The sequence below is a fragment of the Rhinolophus sinicus genome, chromosome 13 (genome assembly GCF_057876585.1).
Source record: "Rhinolophus sinicus isolate RSI-liver-muscle chromosome 13, RSI-T2T, whole genome shotgun sequence".
Classification (NCBI taxonomy): domain Eukaryota; kingdom Metazoa; phylum Chordata; class Mammalia; order Chiroptera; family Rhinolophidae; genus Rhinolophus; species Rhinolophus sinicus.
This window is the reverse complement of record NC_142513.1, coordinates 36,782,764-36,810,583: the sequence shown is the minus strand read 5'-3', so window position 1 is coordinate 36,810,583 and position 27,820 is coordinate 36,782,764.

Genomic DNA, 27,820 nt, shown 5'->3' with positions numbered 1-27,820 from the left:
AAAGTAATTTCTTCCCTACATACCACAATCATAACTTGGTTTGTTGGGTCTACCTGGTTTAGCTATATTAGGTTTATATCCCTGAAATGGTCTTGTAACGTAGGGCTTTGGAAATTAATTAATTGAGAATAACTAAAATCATATGCTTGATGAAACATATTCAGGTTTTCTAAAATATATTACGCTAATTATCACTAAGAAAATAATATAACATAAACAGTGTCTCATCTAATTACTGTGTTCTCTTCAGTTTGGGATTGTCAAACTTTTCCAGATACGGACCGTATTCTGAATATCTATTGCTGGGTAACGATCACTCCAAAACTTAGTAACTTAAAATAACAACAATCATTTAATTGTCTTTCATGATTTCTGAGAGTCAGGAATTCAGGAAGGACAAGGCTGGGTGATTCTGGCCCAGGTTTCCACTGGTTGTAGGTGGAAGGTGGCTGCAGTAAGAAAAGGGCCTGGCACAGTTGTCAGACCTCTCTCTCCATTTGTGTGGTCTCAGAGCCTCTCATGTGGTCTCTGCATGGGCTATTTTTGACTTCCTCACAGTATGGCTGCCTCAGGACAGTTAGATGGTTTATATGACAGCTCAGAACCCTAAGCCAGAGTTCCACTAGAACACTGTCAGACCTTTTATAACTTACCCTCAGAAGTCACATAGCATTGCTTCCTCCATAATCACAAGCTCCAGCTCAAGGGGAGAAAGTATAGACCCCTATCTCAATGTCACAGACACATCACAAGAAGAGCAATTGGGGGGAGATATCATTGTGGCTATCTTTAGAAATGCAGTCTGCCGCAGATAGCCAAAGGCAAAATCTCTGACTTGACCTTAGATCTATTTTTTAGTCCATTAATAGAATTGACAGTGTTATCATTTGAGTCCTTTCCCCCAGCTATCTGCCTCCATCAATGTCCAGCTACAACAAGTCACTTACAAAATAATGTAACACACAAAAAACCAACATGACAGCCAGGGTGAAAAAAATTGTCTAAGATCAAAGGGGTTTTAGCTGTTCACTGAACAGCCCCATCTTGTGGGAAACTGCTAATGAGAGCATTTAAACTATGAGTGACATCCCCTTTAATTTTTTTTTCTTTTATATTTAGCTTTTGCACTAGCTGAGCAACATTTCTCTAGTGTCTGTAAACCCAGGGTTTCTAGAAATTTATAGACATAAAATTTTTGAAAAACATGTGAGATGATAATGAGTGCAAGGTGGGTTGGATCTGGGGTGGCCCCTCTCAACTTTCTTCCTCCTCAAGGGAGCTGGATTCAAGGCTATTCTTATTAATGTGTTTTGTTGTTGTTGTTGTTTGTTTGTTTGTTTGTTTGTTTACCTCCAGGACAAGAAAGAAGCTCTTAACAGTGGCTGTACAAATATGGTTCTGGATTTTGTCGCTCTTACTCCAGTTTCCCAGTTATTCCAGACTATTTCAATTTTTAAAAAGATGTAGCTCCTCAACCCCCCGCCCCCCACAACAACCATTGGGCAACTGGGTGAAATAAGTGAAGGGATTAAGAAATACAAATTGGTAGTTACAAAATAGTCACAAGAATGTAAAGTACAGCATAGAGAATATAGTCAATAATGTCGCAACAACTATGTATAGTGCCAGATGGGTACTAGACTAACGGAGGGATCACTGCATAAATCCTATAAATGTCTAATAACTATGCTGTACACCTGAAACTAATATCAAATAATATTGAATGCCAATGGTAACTTAAAACAATAAATAATTTTTAAAAAGATTTAGCTCATTTTGCAAATTTTATAAGTTTGAAAATTATTTTCAGATTCATTTTTTTTTTTTATGTAGCTCCATGGAACACACCTTAGAATATTTATTCTAATCAATAGTTTATTGAGTGCTTATTATGTACCCACTAGTGGGCTGGGCATCATTGCAGATAAATAAACAATAGCACATTGTTACTAAGGTATACTTAGTCCCTTAAGAAGATGATAATAATTCTTAAAATGCAGGTATTTCCTATACTTTTCTTTACATTCACAGTCAGTCATAATATTTTGAAAATAGAGACTTGGTTTCAGCTTTGGTGACTTTAAGTTTTTACCATATCACAACCCATAAGGTAGTTCAAGGAGTTTACTCTTCTCCAAGGAGCAGTTATTAAAGAGCATCTCTAAATAACTTTTCCTTGCCAGATCTTCATGCCCTTCATGCCATCCCCTCTGGAGACTGTATCCAAAGGGACTTGCTTGGAGCTGGGTTTTTTTTTTTTTTTTTTTCTCTTTTCTTTTTCAGGACCTTCTCTGGCATTTCAAAACTTCTATGCAGCAGTCTCAATGTCCTCTATGGGTTATAATACATTAAAAATCCCCTTTCAGCATTTCACTTATTATGTGAAATTACATGAAACTGAAACAGTAGAAGGTCCCCTCTTTACCTTGATAGGCTAATTTTGATGATTAACTGAGGAACTGTTAAATTTTATGTCAATGCCTCATTGTCACTATAGAATTAGTATTAACAGCCATGGTTGGGGAGAATTCTAATGAGACCAATGGGGTTGGGTGAGAGCAGGGTGGGAGCCTCTTTGCTTCCAAAACAGCTGAGGCTTAGATCTTCTAAACATAGATCTTAAAGCCTTAAAAGTCATCTGAATGGCTTTTCTGGGACTTTAAAATTAATCTTGCATTCTTTCCAGCCTCTAATTGATCCTGGAATGGAGACAGAGACAATTTGTATAATGCCTCATTGTAGAAAACTAGAGTAGCTCGTGTTCTAAATCATACAAGAACATGGACCAAACAGGCCACATCCCTTCTCAGAGTGGGCTGCTTACAAGTATGGGGCTCCAGGCAGCTGGAAACAGGAACAGAGAACATGTGGAGTTCAGTTACCATTTTTCTTGAAACTTCTCAGGTAGTTCACTTCATGGGGGTTTATCTAGTGAATAGTGTGAGGAAGGATTTAAACGTTAGAGTGTCCAGGGAAGAGGGTCTTAAAGATGGTTTCTACTGAAATTTTTATGATTTTTTACTTTTAGCTCTTGAACCCCAATTTTATCTCTGCAGTCTTCAGTCATAACCAATATCCACCCCTGGAGGGAAACAAAATGATGTTTCCAATGAGGATTTCTCCCGTCCACCTAGAGCAGTTGCTTTTGATGCCCCACCAGCTTCCTCACACCTTGGGGTGGGTCCACTCTAAGGTATGTTTCACACTGTGAGCTCTGCAGTGGAATTGAACCCCAGTGGCTCATAGTGGAAATCTAATTAACTCACCCAGATTCCTTCTTCGTTTTTCTGTCTCACTTCCCTACTCTGCTACAGGTACTTCCTGGGGGCTTCATCCAAATAAATTTACACATTCCTAGGGTCTGTTGCTAGAAGAATCTAACTAAAGACACACCTTTAAAAAAGAGAAACTTAATTCTGTTTATTCATGACTCATTCATCATACATCTACTCTGAACCCATCATATGTAAATTACAATGTTAGGAGCTGGGGAAGGAAAGATTAGAAGAATGTACCTTCCTGTTTCTTAGAATTGACTTAAAACAAAGATATCACAAGACTGGAATGTGAACTTTCCTAAGATCTCCAGACGTAGGGTTCTTTCAGGAGCCTCGGGAATGACCCTCATGTGTTTCCTAAAGAGATTGTGAATAAGAGATTGCTACCTGACCTCTATTGATTTTTTTTCTGCCCACTGCTTTTTTTTTTTTTAAATCTCTTTGTGTTTCTATTCAGCTTTGAGTTCTTGAATATGTTTATCTTGTTTTTGAACACGGCTATAACATCTTTGTAAGTTTTTATTGAAGTATACTATTCATACAGAGAAGTGTACATATTACCCAAGAAATCTTCCGCAGTCTCCCTCCAGGCACTCCTTCCTCTCCCCATAAAGGTAATCACTATCCTGACTTCCCACAGCATAGTTTTCCCTTTTTTACTTTAAATGTTAATGTTTGCGAGGTTCATCCTTAGTTTTATACATAATTGTGCATTGTCCATACTCATTACTGTGTAGTATTCTAGTGTGTGAAAAACCATGATAGATTTATCCACTCTACTGTTGATGGGCCGTTAAGTGGTTCCTAGTTGGAGCTCATTATGAATAGTGCTCTTCCAGGCATTCTAGTACATCTTTTGATGAATACATGGATGCATCTCTGTTGGGTATATGCTCAGGAGTGACATTTTAGGTTCATAGAATACGCGTGCATGTTCAGCTTCAGTAGATATTACAATTTTCCTCAGTAGCGTTAGTGGATTACACTCCCATCAACAGGGTGGGAGAGTGCCATTATTATACATCCTCACTGATGCTTGGTTTTATCCATCTTTTCTCATTTTAGCTATTCTGGTGTGCGTGAGTTATGCCTTTTTGACTTTTCTATAGAGAAAGATTTATATATTTTTATCTCTATTTGAAGCAGAAAACCAGAAGTCTTAGATGAGGGTTTTGTGATTAATAAAAATTTACACCTGCTACAAAATTTCTATTTTACACACTTTTTGTCCATAATCTTTGAAATTATGACTCATCATGGGAGCTGCCTTTTGCAAAACCAATTTGAATACTTTAACTAGCTAATCCTCCTTCCCACCTCCTGACAGGTATTTGCATCACCTCCTTTCTAATGAAATGTGGGTCCACCTTCCAGTGTCCCTCCCTGTCAGTTCTTTCTGCCTCATTATCTCCCTGATGCTTTCATTTTTCACTCCATTTTTTCTGCTTGATTTCCACCATTCTTTTGAAACATTTTTCCCCCAAAGCAATAAACATTTTTTTTTCATTTTTTTTTTACTATCTGTTCATCTTTTCTCATAAAGTCCTTGAGAGGACACTCAAGTTAGTTTGCATTAGTAGGTAGTTTCATTTTGCTTCTAAATATTAATTTGCCCTCAGAGATGACATACTGGTTAAGACTCATTAAGAGTATGCACTCTGAGTTCAGACTGCTCAGTGTCAAATACAAGCTCTGCCACTTGTTAGTGCTTCAGTCTTGGGCAATTGCATTACTCTAAACCTCAGTCTCCTGATCCACAAAATGGAATGAATAATATTAACTTTTATAGGGTTGTTGGAGATTAAATGAGATAATTACCCTAACATCATATCTGACACATACTACTAACCATTGAACATTATTGTTAATCAAATCATATCTTGAATTCCTTTAGCTGACATTGTATGGAATTTCCTTTTCCTTGCCTTTTACTCCCTTTCCCCCTTTCCTTCCCTGCCTCACTCTTTCCCTCCCATCTTCCTCCCTTCCTTCCTCAAATATTTATGGAAGTCTACCATGGACCTGATCTTGTGCTGTGTAATGGGAAGCAAAACAGTATTGTCCCTGTCCTCAAAGAGTGCACAATGTAGTCTGGGTGATAGGAAATCAGGTATTCACACATCATTACAAGCTATGATATTTATCTAGGAAGAAAACATGGAGTTCTTTAATAGTGGCTAACAGGAAGATATGATCTATATCAGATGCCCTTAAGAAGAGACTTTTGGTCTGAGACCGAAATGATGGGAGGAATTGAGTAGATACCCTACCCATATTGTAGACTATCTTTAAGGGATTATTTGCTTTTTCAATAATTGTCATTTTTTTCCAGGAAGGCTGTGTTGTAGACTGCTTACTTGGTGACCCCCTCAATGGATCACATACCCTGTGTATCTCCCTCCTACACTGACTCTTGTATTGGTCACATGACTTGTTTTGGCCAATGGGATATCAGCAAATATGACAAAAGCAGAGGCTCCGTCTTGAAGTTTTGGACCATCATGAAGACGTTTGACTATGCTGCTGGAGAGTTCATGTAGAGAGATGCTCTGGAGGCTATGAGATGATAGGGAAAGTGATAGACAGATATAAAAAGAGAGAAGTTAAGTCATCCCCTGTGGTTCTAGCCACAGGTACCAGACATGTGAGTGAAGCCATACTCGTTCCTCCATTCTTCAGTAAGCAGTCCCAGCCAACAGCACATGGGACAGAACAACCATCACTGTGCCCTGCCTGAATTGGAAAATCCTGGCCACTACATTTTGGGATGGTTTGTTGCACAGCAGTAGATACCTGAAACATGCTGCTTTTTTATCCTGTTTGATTTGGGCACTTGCTATGTTTCAGATGATGCAGAATAGAATCAAGTGTCTTCCTACATGTAGCTGAGTCAAACTCAGTGGTTTTAACCTCAAGTGGATGAATGTTCTTAAATTGTATTCCCAATTGTGCATATATTGTATTTTTCCCCTGGGAAGAAGACTCATGGCTTTCACTATACTATTCTCAAAAGTATCTGTGATTCCCCAAAATAAAGAACAAGTGTTTCAAAAGAAAATATAGACACACTATATTTTACAAAAAAGAAATTTTGAATAAAGTATTCTGTGGGAATAAAGAGAAAGGAGTGATTAATTATGATTGTGGTGGTCTCCCCTGTCAATGTGATATAACTTTATCTTCTTGAGATCACACGGCCTTCAGTAAAATTGAGCCTGGAACCCTTATGTCCAATAATACATTTATCCTTGTGTTACACAGAGTTCATTTTACTGCTGATCTATTAAGATGAGTCAATTTCTTCACACTTTCCCTAAAGACTAATAATAATTTATACCAGATATTACAGTAAATAATGAAAACTTAGGATAAGATTTGCCTCCAGAGTTTGTGGGGTCCAGGGCAGGAGTAAAAATGGAGGCTCACATGCTATGGCTAAATATTTTAAAATTATAAATTAAGCTAACAAATGTTTAAATAAAATATGCTGTATTCTACTTTGTCAAATTTAGCTTCAAACACAGAAGGAGAACTGACTCTGGGTGGTGAACACACAATGCAATATATAGATGAAGCATTATACAAATGTATACTTGGAACCTATACAATTTTACTATTAATGTCACCCCAATACATTTAATAAAGGCTTTTTTTTTTAAGCATCCTCAGACACCTCAGAGATCTATATTGGCATATAGCAGTGTGGAGAAAGATTGCCCAGGCTCTCAGGGAAAGTTAATGACCAGTGTCTTTTCTTTACCCAGCTCTGTTTTGAACAGGAATCCCAACCCACATGTCCATTCTACATACATATGTCTCTAAAAGCCGTCATCCTTTTGGATCTCCTCAAGTCGAAGAGTGCACAGAACAGCAGTGCAGTTAACCCTCAGAGGGAAAGACCTTTTCTTGTGATAGACCCTGGAAATGGGTTCATGTAAACCCTAGAAATGGGCTGTGTACTCTTTGGCCAGGGAATTTGAAAGTCTCAGATATCTGGTGTGTGATCCAGAAGGATGTGTGGGGGATCTAGGGAGGCAGTTCCCTTTGGCCTCACAGCTTCCCTGCTCCATGGTGAAGGATACAGCCAGAAGAGGACCAGAGTTGAGCCCTCTCAGGCTAAGATATCCAAAATGATAGCCACTAACCACATGTGGCTTTTGAGTACTTGTAGTGTGGTTAGTTGAACTTGAGATGGGCTGAACAAGTTGATAATAAAATGCACACTGAATTTTAAATGTACAGTGCAAAGAAAAAACAAGTAAAATATTTCGTTAAATGTGTTGCAGTTGTTTCTTTTGTCTTTAAAAATGTGGTTACAGAAAACTTTTAATTGCCTATGTGTCTTGCATTTGTGGCTCTCTTGAACAGTGCTGCTGGAAAGTATGGCAATGCTGTCACGAGAGCTTTCTCCTTCCCTTCCCAATCCCTCCCACTGCCACAAAATTCTTATCTTGTTTTGATTGATCTCACGAGATTCTGACTCTTTGATTCCTAGTCAGACTTTGATGCATAATTACTCTGGGATTTAACAACATTCCTGACTCTCCAAGCAGACTTTCCAGTGTTTGTTTCTGACTTATGGCTCTTCTTTGCACTCCTCCCCTCACCTTTCATTGTCTTAATTGAGGGCTCCTGTTCCCATTCCAAGAACCATGGATCTGGCCACTTGAGTATTACCCAGTCCATCCCCGTCTCTTCTTTTGAAGAGTGAATGAGAATGAGATCCCGGGTGCTCCTTGACCCTCTGGGGTTCATGTTGGATCTAGACTACCTTAGGTATTTGCTATACTGACTTGGGTTTGACGGATTATAGCTTCCTCTGTTAATCCTCTCAGAAAACATATTTGCTTTTTTTTTTTTTACTGGAGCTTCCAACCATTTCCTTCAGGGCAGAATCCAGTGACAGGGCAATGATGGGGGCAAACTGTAGAATTTTTGAAAAAGAGTTTTGCAAAGATTTTTCTTCTATCTGCTCAAAAATAGATTTTTGAGTCCCTACTATAGTTACTGTTCTTTTAGGCATGAGGACTCAATAATGAATAAGAATAGAAAGTTCCCTTTCCTAAATTAAGAATCAAGGAATCACAGTGGCATAGTTAGTCCAGAGGCGGATTTGGTGCTGTATATAAGAGGGTCATGGAGACAAGGGCAGCTTCTCTGAGAGAACGCCCTGAGAAATCAATAAATTACTGAAAATGTAAACAGTTTCTTCAGATCCTTAATGAGGATTAGTGCTTAAAGGAGGAGAAAAGAAGCACCAAGCCCACTTATGACATGTTGGAGGCCTGGCCATGCTTCTCTCACTAAGGGACTTTTCCCTGTATGACACCCTTACAGCAAGTGAGCTACAAATTTTTGGCCTTGTATCTTCCAGTTCCATAGAATGTGGGATTCGATTCCTTGGCTCAGTAAAATACCACATTACTACCTCATAGATATTTGGGCCTTATTCTGTAACAGCAATAATATTTTTGAAATTTTGCCATTTGCTGTTATTCTTTTTGGAAATTATGTTTCCTACAGGGCTTGCACTTTTAAACAACAGAAGGTGAGTTTAATTGCCCCAGAGAAAGGAGGATACAAAACTATTCAGGAAACCAAAGGTTGACTTCTTGGCTTTGGGAGTCTAAACAGATACTATTGAGTCTATGGTGAGACAAGAGTCTCAAAACTCAAGTGAAGAACCAGAGAGTTGAGAAAGGAAAGGAATATGTTGCTTGGTTTTTCTCTTTAGAAGAACTGACAGTTTGTCTTGGAAGAGTAAATTGGGTGAAAAATTCACAAAGATGTGAGAGTTGGTGAATTCTTACTTGTGTTTTAAGATTCAGCTCCAAGACATCTTTGGAAATGGCCCTGAGTTGGAGACCCAATATTATAACTCCCATAATGCCCCTGAGTATGGGCCTGTCCTCTGATGAAATATTTCAGTTCTCCAAACAGGGATCATATTTTCTTTATCTTTGTATCTTCAGCTCTATCACTGAAGCAGTATTGACACTCACCGAATATTTATTAAGTCAATAAATAAAAAAAGCAAATTCTCATAGACAAAATGGCAAGAAACAGGGCTGATAAAAGGCAAGGCTATGGGTGTATTTCTTCTCAACCAGTGATCAGGATTTCAAAACACTCACTATTTATGGAAGTGACAAGATTTGTCAGGTTCTGGTTGGCCATCCTGAGACATTCCCATGTGTCAAATGAAATGTAGTCATTGAGCCCTACTATGTGTCAGATGGAAAAGGACAAAGGGTCCAAATTGGGTTTCTACACACTTCTCTTGCACTGACTAGTTACTTGACCTTAGAAATAATTTTTTCAATTGGAAGGTACCTTGGTGCTCACCTTGTCTAAATCCTCCACTTTGCAGATGATCAGACTGAGTGCTATCGCAGGTAAGTAGCTTGCTAAAGTTCACACGCAAGGCATTGGCTGAGATGAGACAGACCCTTTTTCCTGACTGAGGTGACCAGCAATTTAGCCAATAAAATGTTGATCATGGTGCCAATCCTTGGCTCCCGAGAGAGAGATGACAGCATGATTGAAACTAACCATCATGGGCAACTTCAGCTCCAAGACAAGAGGCAAGAATGGTGTAGGAAAATCAAGCCAAGCCTATTGACTAGGTGTCTGATCAAAAGGTGTAAACAGAGATGCCACAATCACAGACCTGAAGTGAAGCAAAATTATAAATCAGCAAAGATAAATGTGGGGGGCTCCAGGAGACACAGGAAACTTAAGTTATTTTAAGAGCTCAGATTCAGTGCTAGTCTTCCAGTTCACCCCGCAGCAACATCTTAAAAATGGCAGCCACCACTTAACAATGCCTATGTAACAACTCTTCTCAAACGTGAGAACAGAGCTTGTCAATGATTTCTGTCAGGTCTTAAGTGCTGGCTGAGCCTCGCCATCTGTTCAGAAAACCCTTCGTTTGAATAATGGCTCAGTAACTTTGTCAGTCCCTAAAAGGCAGAGAATGTCTTACAATTCCAGTTTCCCTCAGCACCCAGCATGATGCCAGGTACAGAATTATTGAGTTTTCTATTTTTCAGATAAGAGAGATACTGCGGGGTAACAAATAAACCCTGCAATCTCAGAAGCTTTACACAATAAGGAATGGTTTTTCTCCTGTGAAAAATCTAAGAAGGAAAGACAGAGGTTCTCCTCCAAGTAGACATTCAGATACCCAGGTTCCTTCCACAGGAGGCTCTGCTATTTCAGCACGTGGTCTCCATGGTATCTTTCAGAGAGGGAGAGAGCTATGACGGAGGCACACTACTTAGCTACATTGCCAGGAAGTATTCATGTTGTTTCATCTCAAAATCCTAGTCACATTGCCCAAACTGACTGCAAGGGAGGCTTCAAAGCAGCGGTAGCCTTTGGTGAGGGCTTAGTGTTTTTGCCTTAGTGCAACAAAGCTGTGCAGTTGATGGAGTTCCAGTGGTATGACAAACATGCCAACCCAGCACAGATGGAGGACACAGAATCCAAGGTCCAGCTCTGTCACTTACTAGCCTGTGATCTTGAATACTCTTCTTAGCCTCTTTATCTCAGTTTTCTCATCTGTAAAATAGAAATAACATATATAACATAACATATAATTAATATAATATAATTAACATAATAATATGATACGTTTTTTTTTTGTTTTTTTTTCAGGGTTGTTTGGAAGACTTATTGAGATGGTGAATATAAAAAGGGATTTGTAAATATCAGGTTTCCATAGAATAGGTTTTTTTTTTTTTTTTTTTCTTCCTTTTTTTTTTCCTTTCCAGGGCACCTTGTAATTGTTAATAGTTTTACATCACAGTACACATGAACTACAGAGCTTAAACAGAAATAGGGAGGGTTTATACAGGACTGGGTTCTGTTTATTATTATTTTTTCTGTGTTTTCATTGCCTACCAGGATCCCAGCATATAGTGAGATTTAAGTATCACTCAAGTGTGACATGAATGGGTGACTGAGGGGGTGAACTTTAAAACTGACCAATGCAGTAAAGAAAGGAAATATAGTCAAGCCCTCTGGCTTTCTGACTTAAATGTAAACTCTTATGATTCTACCTTAGTATTCCACATGGACTGAACATCATCCCTTTCCCCCTTCCCACCCCATCATGCCATTATCCCTTTCCCTTTACTCCATAAACTCTCTCCCTCACCACAGTGACCAGAATCATAAAACCCTTTGTTGTGTTTTCTCTTTCTGCAGCCAAAACAATTACCTTTCCTCCTCTACTAGGCTGGAACAACACTAATAATAACAGTAGCAATAACAAGAACACCAATGATAACTGTGACAGTTGACCAAGCACTCGTCTGCCAGGCACTGTACCAACCAAACGACATTCATTATGTCTTTTAATTTTCACAACAACCTTGGGAGTGAAGTCTTCTCCCGGTTTTAGAGATAAACAAATTGGTAACATGATAATGAGACCATATTTTGAACCCAGATGAATCTGATACTAAAACATTTGCTCTGAACCACTTTTTAATATTGCCCCTTTCAGAACAAACCACAATCCTCCTTCCAAATAGAGGTACTGAGGTTATTTTTGCTGTCTAACTCATTGTGATTGTTTTCTTTGTGTGCTTCTCTTTTCTAAGACATTCAGTCATATTTTAAGCATCCATGATTGGCTGTTACAAACATAAAACGTGACGCTGCTGATGAATTTACATAAAAGACAGATTGTCTAAAGGTTGCTACTCCCAGAATTTCATCTCTTTTATTCCCCTACAAGTTAAGATAAAATCACTTAGCCACTTCTCTGTTCTAACTCTGTCCTTCATAATGTGCTTTCTAGCATGCCTCTTAATCGAGTTGGTTTTAGTCTATGGTTCTCTAGTAATATTGTTGGCCTAAATCACCTAAAATTGATGGTGTAAATCAGCAACTCTTACTCACAGATTCCGTAGGTCAGGAATTTAAATATGTCAAAATGGAAGACTCTTTCCTGTCCCACCATAACTGAGGACTCAGCTGAGAAGAAATGACTGGCTGGGGGCAACTTGAACATCTAGGGGTTGCACAACTGGGGCTGGAGAATCAGCTTCCATGTTGGTTTCTCTACTCAGATGTCTCATGCTTGAGCTGAGGGACAGATTGCAGACCATAACACCTACACATGGCTTCTCCACGTGGTTTGGGGTTCCTCACAGCATGGCGGCTGGGTTCTAAGAAAGCATATGTTGAGAGCAAGCAGTCCAAGAGCAAATCTTCCAAGAGACTCAGGAGGGAGCTTCATGCCCTCCTCTGATCTAGCCTTAACAGTCACATAGCATAGTTTCTGCCTTGTTCTCTTAGTTACAAGTGAGTCATATATCCAACCCAGATTGAAGAGGAGTGGACTCACACTCTACCTCTCAGCTGGAAGAGTCTCAAAGAATTTGCAGCCATTTGAAACACTGCCACAAATAGGTAAAGAGCACTTCAGTCATGTACTAATATTCTTTAGAGCAACTAGGTATATTACTCAAAGAAGAGAGGACAGGGTGACATTAACAATAACAACAGCAAAAAAATCTAAATTGGTAAATTAAATCTTGCCACAATCTTACGATACAGCAATTGTCATTAAAGTTAAGTTTTCAAATGATATAAAAAAGATAAGGAGAAATGTGTCAATGTAAGATTAAGTTGAAAAAATGCTGCTGATAATATGTAGAACCTGTACATAAATATAACCGATTGAAAGTATCTGACTTAATGGGTGATTTCTCTTTTGTTCTATTTATCTCTTTGCATGAATATTTTTACAATGCTGCTTTTGTAATAAGAAAATCAAAACAAATAAAACAAATAAACAAAAACTAACCAGATAGAAGGAAGGAGGAGTTTGGAAACTTTTGAGTCAAGCTATAGTTTCTGCACATGTAAGTGGGGAGCTGACCTTCTGGGGCCTGGAAGGCTCTGGTGGTGTGGCAGATTGGAGTACTGTAAAGCTGGAAGAGCCCTTTGAATCCTCATGCTCAGGCTTTGGCTTTGGGGATTGTGAAACTGAAAGGGGAGTGACTTCTGCAAGGCCAAATGGCTAATTAGCAGAAGGGCTCAGCAGAGAGAAGAGGCTGCTTAGTCCCAGTTTTGAATAGTTTTTCCTCCACCTACAGCCATCAACTATGAACTGACAAGCAGCGGGTTCTTGTGCCTCCCATGAAGGACTGACACATTTCCACTCCCAGTGGGTGTCTTGCCTGCGGCATTGTACCTATTGAGAACTCCTGGAAGCTTCTGGCTTGGAAAAGCAGGATGTGATTTGATGGAAATCGGACTGGGTGTTGTGATAAACTTAGCAATCGTTGGTCATGTCCAATGACAAGTGACAATTTTATTCAGTAAGGAGCTGAACTTTAGAATGAGGAATGGGAATAAGCTTAATGACAGTGAGTTTCCTTAGTTAAGGGGAAAATGAAAAAGATGCAACTTTAGGGGTGGCTCAAGGGGAGCAGGAGTCCCGCACTTTGGATATTCTGTTTCTAAAGCTTTCTAAGGGGCTAGATGGCACTGGTACATCTAAAGACAGCTCAGAAAGGACATATCTTCTCCATTCCTAACATATTTTCCCTTTGTATTATGAAACACATGTTCTACAGATCCCTGAAAACAGGACAATATTAAAATAGTTTGCCATTAATATTCTTTATTTTTATTTTCCAGTTCCATTCATTAGGGCAAAAGCCTCATAGGTGCTTCTGGCCTTTCATGGTTTTAAAAAAAAAATCACCTGTTAATTTTTTAATATGGATGGGTTTCCTGAGGCAGGTAGGTGCAGATGGAAATATGATAGATGGGAGAGGTTGACTAAAGGAAGCAGGAAAGAACAAGCACTCATAACCTGGACTCAATAATTCAGAGGGTTTCCTGGACAAGACCATGGCCAAAAATACTTCTATAGACATCAGCTGTGGAGCAGCTATAGTGGGCTAGAGGTTGATTTTCTTCACAATTTTATTTCAGCTAGAGGTAACGTTTTACAGATTGCTTTTAGTTTTTTTGTTTTATTCTTTTTCTGGCTATTTTCAGAGAAGACGTCAAAAAATTATTATTATTTTTTTAATAAGGTCATAGGCCCAGGGCATATGGGTAGCTTTCCCTAATTCTTAGACAGTGTCCTTCTGTCAGTTCTGTGTTAGCGGCTCATTTCTGTAGATTGATAATGGTACTGCCTCCTTTTGCTTCCCCTGCTCCTTCGTTGAGTGCCTCCTGTGTATCCCACGTTATGTAGATTTTAAAAAAAATTTCCCAAGGACCTTATGAAGGTAGTTATGATTCTTCTCATTTAAAGATGAGGCAATCTCTAGACAAGAGGTTCAGAGAGATTAGTTACTTACTTAAAGTCACCAGCTACTAAGTTATTGAGGTGGGTGCCAAATCCATGCAGTATGAGCTGTTTTGTATACTGGGGGTAGGGAACCTGGCCACTTTTAGTAGTTAGTGCCAGGCTCCCGCAACAGGTATAAAACTTCCCATGAAGAATCTGAGTGATGCAGATTACAGGGTCAATGTCTTTCTAGAAGAGAAGGGAAATTTCCTCCAGTAGAAAGAAACTTGGAAATGCCTATGACTTCAGGGGTCAGCCTGGGAGGGCACCACTGCACAGAGCTGGTATTGGGGAGCAGACACACACAGCAGTGCTGTCGCCCTGCCCCCGGCAGTGTAGAAAGTTCTGTAGTATATCACTTCACCTAGAGGTCATCTAGAATCCAAACCTCTTTGATCATAAAGTATCAATTATATACAAAGATGAGTTCTTTAGACAGTTGGCTAAAATATCCTTAAAATGTTGTATTGCATCCAAAATAGCAAAAGACACCCAAAGAGGATACTTACAGGATGGTGCCAGTTTGGCACTTAAAATATAAGAATAACTCATAAGTGCCCATAGGCAAATTTGTTTAAAAATGATTAAAATGACAAATTTCAAAAACAGATACTGGAAAGAATTCAGAGAGAGATTAAATACTAGATAAAGCGATCATTGGATGACGAATCATTAAGCAAACTAGGTTTAAGGAGAATTAGCTCAAGTTTAGAAAGATTCCCTGGGAGCTGTGAGTGATCATGGTTGGTGCTCCGGGGATTTTGAGTGATGGTGGAACACTGAAACTGTCACAAGCTCTAGAGATCATACGGTTGTGTGGAGGAGTATCAGAATATCTGAATAATGAAGACAACTCTTATGTTACAGGTGGACGATTTTTCTTGCCATGATTCCAGGGCAGGACGGGTTGGTTTGTTTGGGGGAGAAAAAAAAAGCAGTATATTCTCCCCAAAATGGGAGAGTCATGTGCTGAGCAGGGGGCAGGGCACGGAAAAAGAGGAAATGAATGTTTTGGGATTACATAGAGGCAGCAAGAGGGATGGAGAGATGCTTGGCAGCTTCTGAGTGGGAAACTCTGGGCAGAAAGATATCTAAAGATTCACTTTAAGAAGAATTCCATGCCCTATGTAATGCTCTTGTGTCACCCCTTGAAGAAAATCTAAAATAGAGACAGATGTTATTCTTTAAGCTTCTAAAGGCAGATTTTGTTGTTGTTAGATGTATTTTTGATAAGCAAAGAGAGGCCTCAAGGTTGCCCACCTATACTCCAGTTATGATCTGATAGAACATGCATTGGTAGACATAGGCTAACATTTTGAGCTCTTTCAATTACTCTTCTTTTCCATGTCCAGGACACTGCGAGTAAGAAGTGCCAGGTAAGCTAAAACAATGTATTTCCAAATACTAGGAAGTGGAAATATATTTAAGGGGTGCTTCAAGCTCAAAGAACTAAAAACTAGAGGACATAAACTGCTGGCCTGAAGATACAGGCTGACATTAAGTTTGTTGCAACAATGTTGCTAAACTTTTTTGATATCAGAAGGATTATTCATTATGAATTTGTACCAACCAGACAAGCAGTTAACCAAGTTTACTATTTGGAAGTACTGAAAAGGATACGTGAAAAAGTTAGACCACCTGAACTTTTTGCCAACAATTCATGGCTCTTCCATCACGACAATGCACCAGCTCACATGGCACTGTCTGTGAGGGAGTTTTTAGCCAGTAAACAAATAACAGTATGGGAATACCCTCCCTACTCACCTGATCTGGTCCCAGTAATTTCTTTCTTTATCCAAAGATAAAGGAAATATTGAAAGGAAGACATTTTGATGACATTCAGGATATCAAGTGTAATACAATGACAGCTCTGATGGCCATTCCAGAAAAAGAGTTCCAAAACTACTTTGAAGGGTGGACTAGGTGCCGGTGTCGGTGCACAGCTTCCCAAGGGGAGTACTTTGAAAGTGACCATAGTGATATTCAGCAATGAGGTATGTAGCACTTTTTCTAGGGTGAGTTCTTGAACTTAATTGTCAGTCCTAATATGCTATTTCACTATCTTTTATTTAATTGAGGCAGAAGACAAAAATACGAAGATTTCACATTAAAATTGTGTTTTCGATTTCTGGTGAAAAACTGGAAGGTATGAGAATAACTTCCCATGTGACATTGTTGGCTGGACCTGAGAGTTGGCTGTTCCCTTTCAGCAGGATGTGTGCTCTCCAGCTTGCCACAGGCCCCAGAACGCCTTACTGCATTGCCAGGCCCATGCCACTCTTGGTGGCCTGCCTTCAGAGGCTCCATACTGTATTCGGATCCATGAGCACCAGGCATCTGGGCCTGTTTATGAATCATCAAGACCAAGCAAGGGGAATGCTGAGGATGGGCCAGTCTCCCAAATACCTTCTTCTGAAGATACTATAGAGTGAGGGAGAAGCAAGGGCTCCCATTAATGAAATTTGAGTGTGGAAACTTCACAGGGTAACTGTGAAGGGAGAAAGCAGGGCGTGTACATGGGGTTGTGGCAAGGTGGCAGTTTTCATGAAATATAAAGCTCCGTAGGAAGAATGATGAAGTGGGTTAAAGCCAGGAAGTAAACACATATAAATACTTGATACAGAGTTTTAAAGCAGCAAGTAGGACAGGGAGAGGACAATAAATAATTTTTTTTTAAGAAGATAAAGATGCTCTTGAAATGTATGTAAATCAAGCAAGCCATCTATGGGACCATTACAGTGGGAGAATGGGAAATGAGTGATACGTGAGGCTGAGAGGGCTGTGCATTGAATTTATATTTTTTCCCTGGATATTTATGAGAAAGCTAAGACACCTTCCCTGAATTTAGGCTGGAAGCTCCTCTGATGCCTTTTGTGAGTCACAGCAGAGTGCTGGAGAAGGAGAAGGTGGGGATGGGATGAGCAGAGCAGCAAACCACTGTAGGCATGATACGCCAGTCTGCCTCATGCTGCTGGAGATAACCGCAGTTCTCTCGAGGCACTGGCTCCTCTGGGATAGCATACTTCTGGAGCTGGTACAGCTGAGTGATTAACCTAGCAGGACCTTGAATCCTGTTCCTATGTCTCAAAGACAGTGAAGTTTTCTCTGAAGTCAGGAAACACTCCCAAGAGCCCAACTTGGATGCAAATAAGCTTCTCTGAGAGGTCAGCCCCTAGGGAGAGAACGTCTTCCTATGGGATGCTTGGGCTGTCAGGGGTCTAGAGTATTGCTCCAAAAAAAGGGTAGGATGAGCAGAGTTTTATGTCTAATCACTTGGGCACTGGAGAAATAACATAGAGAAGAGCATTGACAATTATAACCACTGAAGTAAAGGAAGAAACTGCTCAGATGGCCGTACTAAATGCAGAAGGAATGCAGATGAATGAAGATGGTTATGTTTACAATCAGAACTGCTATCACTCTATTATTTTAGTTCTCTATGGGGGGAAAAAACGAAGATTAAAAGTAATGTGGGTGAAATGGCTTCCAACTCTCTACCATGGGACAAAAAAATGCCTCTCAATTCTCTTAAATCACGTACAACTAAATCTATCCTTTGTTTGTTTGTCTGTTTGTTTGTTTGTTGTTTAACTAGAACTATTCTAAGTCCCAATATTCTGAAAACTGTTGAGAGAATGATGGAGAAGCAATTCCTTAATTCATTTATTTACTCTTTTACTTTTTTTTTGAACTTTGTCCTTTCTGAGGTCACATAGCTTTCTTTCTCCCTTATCCAATTCAAGAAGTCTTGCAGATCTTCTAAATATCTCTAAATGTGTTTACTTTCTCTCCTGCCCAATGTAGTCAGTGCCTTCCTCTGCCCTTTAATTTGTTCTTCACATCCTAGCTATTGTACTCTTTTCAGAATGAAAATCTGTTGCTTGAAATCCCTCAAGAACTTCTAATGGCTCTTGAGATAAAAAATAAAATAAAAATAACTTTCTAATGTGTACTACAACCTTGTTACTTAAAATGTGGTCTCTATACCAGCAACCCAGGCATCTTCTGGGAGCTTATTAGAAATGCAGAATCAGTGCCTGCATTTTTGCAAGATCCCCAAGTATTTCACAGCTACATTAAAGCATAAGAGGCCCTGACTTGCAAGGTTTTGTGTTCTTTGGCCACCTACTTTATCTAGCAAACCTGCCTAATATTTGCTTGTTCTTGGACAAGAGTGCAAATGGAAGTTTATAAGTCTAATGCCCAAATAGTTAAAAACAATATATCGGGCTAGCTGTTCAATAAAATATTTTATATCCTTCTATCTTGACAAAAAGACCTTTGTGACTATCTAGAAAGCTGGGTTTCCTTTGGAATTCCTGGACTATATGTAGCTCCGTGCCATAATATGAAAAGAAATCTTGAGTATGAGTAGACATCCCACCCACCCATCCAACATCTGTCCTTAGTCCCATCAACAACTGTCCTGTGCCCACTTTGCAGACCTAGAGATACCTTGCCAACAACATGATCCACCCTTAGAAATATGGACCAAGGAAAGAGATCATTCAGGCCTTGGATGCAGGGTGGGGACTCTTTAAAGCAGGGATTCTCTGCATCCTCTTCCTGAAGAATGGTCTAGAAAGTGGGGAGAATGGACTCTGGGAGGGCTAAATCTCTTTATCTCCAGAAGTTTCTTGCCCCATGGAGAAAAATGGGGCTGGCCTAATCTAGATATTTTTTTAATTTATTTTATTTTTTTATTAGTTTCAGGTGTACAAAATATAATAGTTAGACATTTATCATTTATATCCCTCACACAGTGATAACCCCCCTCCCGGATCTACTACCCCTCTGACATTGCACACAGCCATTACATTTCCACTGTCTCTATACCTAATGCTGTTCTTCACTTCTTGTTATATATATATATATATATATATATATATATATATATATATATATATATACACACACACACATATATATATATAGTATATATATATGTGTATATACACGTGTATATATGTATATATAATTGTAGCTGACATTCATTATGAATGTCAACTTATCCAGCTAATCCAGCTTTCTAAAGGTGGATCCTCCTAAAGGTTGGGGCCTCTCTTACTTAGGTTGAAGATAAATACTACTCTAAGTTTCTCTTGAATTATGTATGGCCTTCATCACTGACTGACCCAGGCATCCCGGTCTTTTTGTCAGTACCTCATCTTTGCTCACTTTCTCTTCCCCATGTAGGGCCTTTGCATTTGTTGATCACTCTACCCAGATAAGTGTTTACTCTTCAAATTGTTTGCATAATGCCAGGCATCCTTGAGATATGTGCTCAAGCATTATTTCCAAAGGGAAGGCTTTCACAACCCCCCTGATGAATAAGTTCCATTAGGGTAGTCACGATGTCTGGTTTTCTGCTAGTATCAAACACAGCACTTTAACACACTGTATACATTGATGCATATTCGTGAAATGATTATGTGAATGAAGTAAAAAAACTAAACTGAATATGAAAGGTTTTAGCGATTAAGCAGAGATGTTTTCTTCTGTACTTCATATGGACAGGTCCAATAGATCACATATGCTGTGTAGTTTTGTTTAGAATATATTGGGTAAACTTTTGAAAATCTGCAAAATGGATATAGGATCTTGCTCTCTTTATTCCATAAGTGACCACTGTTTTTTTCAACAGAAGTTCTGTTTTCTAACTTTTTTTTTTTTTTTTTTTTTTTTTTTTTTGTGTCACTTCATCATCCCACTTTGGAAAACGTTTATCTGAACTTTAACTAGATTCAGAGAAACTACAAAATTCACTACATTCTCATTTTTTGCTTGTCTTTTAAATTGATGTGATTTAAACTGTGCACTTTTATTTTTCAAATTAGTTTAGCTTGGTTTGCCATGTGTATCAGCTTTTGCTATGTAACCAACCACACCAAAACTTCATGGCTTCAAACTAAACAAAGTGAATAATTCTGTGGGTTGGATAGGAGGCTCTTCTGGACTGGGTCAGCTGGTCTAGTCTCTTCTGGACTCCATCATGGGTCTGTGGTCAGCTGGTGGGTCTTCTGACTGTTAGTTGGTCTAAAGTGCCTTCACTCACGTGTCTGATGGTTTGGTGGCTATTGACTGGGGTGGCTAGATTATCCTTCACGTGGTTCTTCATTTTTATTAGGCTAGCTAGGGCTCATTTACATGGTGGTCTCAAGATTTCAAGTACAACCAGAGAAGACAAGCCTCAGTTCTCTCTCTAATCTTCAATTTGTGTCTAGTGTTCCATCATTCTAAAACATGTCATGTGGACATCCAAGATTACAGCGGTGGAGAAATGAACCCTACCCCTTGACTGGAGAAATTTCAAAATTGCGGTCATTTTTTTCAATCTATCACACCATGTGCAAACCATGATTTCTCAAGATAATACTTAAATTATTCTATAGGATTTCCCTTCAGAAAGATGCCATTTTCCTCTTTGGTTTTGTCACCAATATATTTAACAACCAATAAAAGAACTAACCCTGCCTTTAGCTGTGAAGCTTAAAAATGACAGGAAATGAATAAAGGGTAACCCTGTGTGTGCCTGCTAGTGTCTAGGATTGATTCTGTGAGTGAGCATCCAGTCCCAGTCCAAGCTGGGGAAGCTCATGGGGACAAGATGGCATCCATTGAATTTATCCAAATTGGGCAGCAGGAAGAGGAGGGGGTGGGGGGCATCTGTTGTTTCTATCCTGTTCTCCAGAAAACTTGTTACAGATTATATTTCTGACAGTGCAATCTGCTCCGTCAGATGGAAGCGACCATGACTCATGTCTTAGGGCTATGAGACTTTGGAAATCTTATATTTGACTGTGTTGCCAGAATAAAATGCATCCAGAGAAAACAGTATTCTAAAAACTCATCTGTCTTGACATTAATATTACCTATGACATGATGAAGCAGTATCAGCGTATGGCACCACTCTGGATGCAGACAGCCTGAGTTTGAATCCAAATTTTACCACTAATTTGCAGTATGAGTTTTATTAAGTTAGCCAAACAATTTATACCATGACTCAGTTTCCTCATATATAAAATTGAGATAGCACCAAACCCATTGGTTAATTTGAGGATAAAATGAGTATATATGTCTACAATACTTATAATAAGGCTGGGGCATTTTACACAATACATATTAGCTCCTTTTATTTGCCACTGAAATAAGAGAAAGAAAGAAAAAGGAAGGAAGGAAGGAAGGAAGGAAGGAAGGAAGGAAGGAAAGAAGGACGGAAGGAAGGAAGGAAGGAAGGAAGGAAGGAAGGAAGGAAGGAAGGAAAAAACTCCATGGTGAAACTCCTTGATCAAATGGATCATTTCTATATTGGACTTGTCTAGTCTCCTGTACTCAAGCTGGATACTTGAGCTAGTACTTTTTTTTTTTTTTCTGTTTTATACAAGAGGAGCAATTATGAGATAGCTCACTTTCTTGTCATACTTAAGAAAGCTAATAGTTAATAATGTTTCTCTAGGATAGAGGGGAAAGTGAAAACTGAAAACACTTTATATGTGACTTTTTACCCCTCACATATCGTAAATTTTAATCACTTTCCAGGTGATAATTTGTCAAATTATGATGTTTCTAGAAGGATCTTTGGACCAAGAGTCAAGAGACCTTTTTTCTAGATCAAATCTTCCTAAAGCTCAGCAGGGTGGTCTTGGGAGATGTAGTTAATATGTATATGTGTATATATATATATATACACACATTATATATTAAGTATATATATATATATATATATATATATATATATATATATATATATATATATATATATATACTTAAGATTAGCGGAGAAGGGGAACAGGAATTTATTAGGGAACAGTGTGTACTTCCAGGATTTTTTCCAAGTCAAGTTGTTGTCCTTTCAATCGTAGTTGTGGAGGGCGCAGTTCAGCTCCAGGTTCAGTTGCCGTTGTTAGTTGCAGTGGGTGCAGCCCACCATCCCTTGCGGGAGTGAAACCAGCAACCTTGTGGTTGAGAGGATGTGCTCCAATGAACTGAGCCATCCAGGAGCTCAGTGGCAGCTCAACTCAAGGTGCCATATTCAATCTTAGTTGCAGGGGGCAGAGCCCACCATTCCTTTCCTTGCAGGAGTCGAGGAGGCGATCCAGCAACTTTGTCGTTGAGAGCCCACTGGCCCATGTGGGAACCAAACCATCAGCCTTTGGCATTAGGAGCACAGAGCTCCAACCACCTGAGCCACCGGGCCAGCTCAAAATGTCTAAATATATTTTTAAATGGAGATGGTGGAGCGTCATGTACTGGAAAAATCTCTACGAGACAATTGGTCTGTATTGGGGTAACCAATAGCAAGATGTTAAGTGGATGTTTCCTAGGGTATGGCATAAATATTGTGTGGTGAGTGGTATATAAAGGGAATTTTTTTTAAAAATTGAAGTTTATTGGGGTGACAATGGTTAGTAAGGATACATAGGTTTCAAGTGTACAATTCTGTATTACATCATCTATATATCACATTGTGTGTTCACTACCCAGAGTCAGTTCTCCGTCACCATATATTTAATCCCATTTACCCTCATCTACCACCCCATACCCCCTTACCCTCTAGTAACCACTAAACTATTGTCTGTGTGTATGAGTTTTTGTTTCTTTAGTTGTTTGTCTTATTCCTTTGTTGCTTTCAGTTTTATATACCACATGTCAGTGAAATCATGTGGTTCTCGACATTTTCTGTGTGACTTATTTAGCTTAGCATAATAATCTCAAGATACATCCATGTTGTCACAGATGGTACTATTTCATCTTTTCCTATGGTAGAATAGTATTCCATCATGTATATATACCACATCTTCTTTATCCAATCATCTATCAAAGGACACTTTTGTTGTTTCCATGTCTGGTCACCATAAATAAAGCTGCAATGAACATCAGAGCACATATATCTTTAAGGATAAATGTTTTCAAATTTGTTGGGTATATACCCAGGAGAGGGATTGCTGGGTCATATGGGAATTCTTCTCTTAATTTTTTGAGGAACCTCCATACTGCTTTCCATAGTGGCTGCACCAGTCTGCATTCCCACCAACAGTGTATGAGGGTTCCTTTCTCTCCACAGCCTCTCCAGCACTTGTTATTATTTGTCTTGTTGACGATAGCTATTCTAACTGGGGTGAGGTGATATCTCATTGTGGTTTTTATTTACATTTCTTTGATGATTAGTGATGTTGAGCATCTTTTCATGTGTCTATTGTCCATCTGTATGTCCTCTTTGGAGAAATGTTTATTCAGGTCCTCTGTCCATTTTTAAATTGGATTGTTTGTTTTTTTGTTGTTGAGTTGTATGAGCTCCTTGTATATTTTGGATATTAGTCCCTTATTGGAGTCATTGTTTGCAAATATCTTCTCCCATCCAGTTGGTTGTCCTTTATTGGCTCCTTTTGCTGTGCAGAAGATTTTTAGTTTGTTGCAGTCCCATTAATTTATTTTAGCTTTTACTTCCCTTGCCTTTGAGGTCAAATTCATAAAATCCTCTTTGAACTCAAGGTCCATAAATTTAGGGTGTGATTTATTCTCTTGGTTTTTCTGTGAAGAGAGAGAGTTGAGGATTGGTATCAGATTTTGAAAAATAAAAAGAAGTTTTAGTGATATTGCAATATGAATTTGGGGCTCACAATCTGAAATAATTTCATCTTAGAATCTGGGGAAGACAGAGCTTGGAACTCTGGATAGGGACAGCTGCTTCTATAAAGTATCTTGGGCTTTTGCAGTGCCTGTGCTCAGGACCTTGGTGATTATACCATAATTTTGAAATATGAAGTGGTTTTGTCATTCGATCGTATTTAATTCAATAAATATTTATGGAATGTCTATTCTGTTTTGGGCACTGTGTGATAGGGTGATAGATGGAGATAACATTCTAGTTTCTGATTTCACAAGTGGCCATAAAATTCCATGCATCCTAAATCTCAGGTATTAGATATTTAGGACACCAGATGGACAATGGTTTAGGGCAACGAGTGTTGATTGGAGCTTAACAAGAACTTTGGTGTCTACAGTGATGAATTAAGATGCATGGAATGTATGAAGGCTTGCTCAATTATGTATTGATGCTTGTATAATTGTAAGGCTTTATTTTCGGGTCTGAGGGATGACTAAATGCAGAACTTGTATTTGGTCTGGAGCGAAGTGTTCCTAGAGGTTGAAGATCCATGCCAGGAGATCCAGTTAGAGCTAGATACAGACAGCATGACCATTGTGTCTTAGTGGGTGTCATGAATTTCAGCTTCCTTAACAGAACATGGAGTTTCTTGTTATTTAAACCAGGCACATGTTACATATAGCTGCAGACTGAGATGTAAAAAGATGGATTTTGTCTAGTCTTGTGCAGTACATTGCCTAATAAGTCCACAGTTATTCCTAAGGAAATTTCTCCCAGGACACAGTATATCTACAAGAATAACCATATTTTCTGCCACATTTCCCCCTTACCTCCAAGGGCAGAACTTATATGAAGGGCAGCTTCTCTACCAATGGGAAACCAATCCATAGAGTGACAGTGACCTAGGACATTACCAGGAGTGGAAAGTTGAACAGGTTAATTAAGAATTTAAAAAAATAAATAAATAAATAAATAAAGAATCAGTTGAATTCCCAGGTAATTCTAATATTCAGTCAAGATTCAGAATCACTGCTCTGCAGGTGAGGCCCTCGAGTCCTTAAAGAATCAGGACCCAAGGAAAATCATTTTCTACTTAGAATTTTCAGGAACATCCACTAGGTAGATCTGGGTCTCATCTGGAGGAGTGGATCTCCTATGAGCTTGCAGACTGGTTTTCTGAGGACTCTTGCCTTCATGTCCCAGGCTCTGTCTTTCAAGGAAGGTTAGGGACACTGGCAGCAGAGACTTGACCTCCCATTTGACAGTGAAGTTTGTATAGTGATGTCTCTAGACAGAAAAATAGGAGGTAGAAATGTTGCCCTTGAGTATATTTCCAAGCCATCTATGGAGGGTACAGTCTGAACATCTTTGTTTTTATTGCTCAATAACCCAAAAGTCTAAATTCTAGAACTTTAGGTGAAAGCATTTCAAAGTGATGAAGAGCTGTAATGAAAGAATCTGATAATTTGTGTTTTACTTAAGCTAGTGATTAGTTGTGAAATCTTGGGAAGTAAGTTAAAATGAGACATTTTAATTTTCTAATCTGTAAAATGGACAAAACATTACCTCTATCTTATGGGTAGTTGTAGGACTAATCACATATAAAGCATTTAGGTAGTGCCTGATACAAAGTCCTTGATAAATGAGACCATTTATATTTTTCCTGATTAGGCATTTGGGTGATATAGGCTTGAGTTTTTAATTGGTTAACATAAAAATTTCACAGTGTACATTTTCTGTGGTTCTAAGAGAAACTTTGGCTTGTTCTTTAAGCTGCTGTTATCTATAGGTCATGTCTCTACAGTGCAATTAAATTGATTATTTTCCATTCAATTTTGCATTTTGTTTTTCATCTGGGATAATGGGCAATTGCAGAGATATTGATGAAAGTTACTGATCTTACTGAAGACAACCTAGCAAACACATCCATCCATTTCTCCAGTGGAAGCAACCTTACTGCAACTGCCAAGAATCATTTGAGTCTCTCCTATTAGAGAATTCTGGCTTCTCCCATTGTCCTCTATCCCTTAGTGCTCAACTCTTTCTAATGAATTTCAATCATCTGGAGACTCACTGTTGTTGAACAAGAAATGAGGAAGACATATCATTTATCTATTTCTGAAAAACAACCTATCCCAACATTTAGTGGCCTAAAATGACAATTATTGTATTTGTTCACGATTCTGTGAATCAGTCATCTGGAGTAGGCACATCAAAGTGGTTCTTCTCCTGGTCTTTATGAGGTCACTCTGTGGCTGCAGTTATCTGGAGGCTCACCTGGGACGGGAAGTCTTAGCATGACCCCCCTCACATGTCTGGCAGGTTGGTCCTGGCTTGCAGCTCGGCCACATTTCTTGAACAGGCCAACTCAGGCTTCCTCACATGACAGCAGCATTCCAAAAGGGAAAGAGCAGACAGTGAAAGAGCACTTGAGGTCTAAACTCAAAAGTTGCATGACACTAAGCAAGTTAAAATATCAGCCCACAGTCAAGTTGTGAGGGAAAAGACTCCACCATTTACTGGAAGAGCTGCAAAGACTTTGTGATCATTTTAATCTACCACAGGAGGGAAGGGGAAGAAAGAAAAGTAGTGAGGGAAAGGAACATTTACTGAGTACCAACTATGTACCACATTAAATACTGTTCACATAGTAGCTAGCATTTGTTGAGGGCTTGATGTGTCCTGGACACTGTCAACACTTGATATGCATACTCGTTAGTGTTCCTAACAAACTCAGAAGGTAAATAACATTATTATCCCTATTTCCCAGATGAGAGCTCAGAGAGTCTAGGAATATTTTTCTTTTTCAAAAAAACATCCCTTGTCAATGACAGATAAGACATTTGATTTCACATTTATCTTACTCTAGGGAGCAAGCTCTTGATCCTTATTCTCTTACAAATCAGAAAAATTTCAGGAAACCTCACTGTCCTTCTTGTTTCTCCTTGGGTAGGAGGCTGATTGACTGGCAAAAACAAAGTGGCAGTTGGATGGGCCACCAAGGAAAACTATTTTATTCGTTTATGAATCCTACAAAAGACCTGAGGTGTTTCACAATCTATGTGTTGTGTCTGTCAGTATTCTTTGGTAACACCCAGTTATACCAGGTCAGCATTACACCATTTCCCTTTTTAGAATTTTTCAGCCTGGTGGACAATGCTGGCCTAAGCTGCACAGAGTCCTGGGAGGCAGCCCTTCCCTATCAAGGCCAGCTGACCCAAGCATGCTCTTTCTTGGTTTTAATGTGCTGAGCTTATCAGTCCTAAATATACTTAAGACCCCTAGGAAGTCAACAGGTAGATTGCTTGTCAATCCATCATAAACCTATATCTTTTTTACTCCATTACCTCTAAAGGAAATGATATCTTCTCTTTCAAGCACACTAAACTCTTATTTTGTCCTTTTTTCTAGACCATAGAACTACCCTGTTTGTTTTCAGGGGTTCTACTTCCTTCTTAGGGGAAAAGGACATCTCTGTGGTTCTACTGTGATTTTCTCCTGAAAACAACTAAATGACTTTCTGGATCCTCTGTCACCAACGTATACAAATTTTAAAAAATAAAATATTTACTGAGACATTTGCTACAATATGTTGTGATTTTTATTATCCTT